We start from the raw sequence: 713 nt of genomic DNA, 5'->3' as shown, positions 1-713 counted from the left end.
TGCCATTCAAGGCCTTGCGCTTCTTTTCCATTCTATATATTAGATAATATCATGAGCCACCAACCACCCTATCGTCTCGTTTGGTACGCAGGAATAGACTCAAATGAGAATGAAATGGGAGAAGGAATTGAATGAAATGTACGTGGGAATGGAATGATCATTCTCATTCTCTTGTTTGGGTGCCTTTGTAGAAAAAAGCTAGAATGAAAATCTCATTCTCATTACAATGTTTGGTATTACTAGTTCATAATTAAGTGAGAATGAAATCTTATTTTCTAATAATGCCCTTACAACAACATATATTTTTAATAAGATAAAAATAAACATTAATGATAATAAATAAACAATTTTATTTATGCATAGGTTATATTAATCTAGCTATGTTTTATACTAATGCACATGTTATCTCTCAGGTGCATGTTCCGTATATATTTTTTAAACAATACTCACTATTTCTTAGTCTTAAAAAATTAAAGAAAAATAAATAAAAGAGTATCACATCTTTCATAGGTCCAAAAATAATATAAAGGTCTTAAAAAATTAAAGAAAAATAAATAAAAGAGTATCACATCTTTCATAGGTCCAAAAATAATATAAAGAATGATATCCACAATCCACAAAAGAGTATCACATCTTTCATAGGTCCAAAAATAATATAAAGAATGATATCCACAATCCACAGTTCTAGATATCAAAATTAACTCCTTTGATAA

The sequence above is a fragment of the Asparagus officinalis genome, chromosome 1, assembly GCF_001876935.1.
Source record: "Asparagus officinalis chromosome 1, Aspof.V1, whole genome shotgun sequence".
NCBI classification, from domain to species: Eukaryota; Viridiplantae; Streptophyta; class Magnoliopsida; order Asparagales; family Asparagaceae; genus Asparagus; species Asparagus officinalis.
This window is presented reverse-complemented; position numbering follows the sequence as displayed.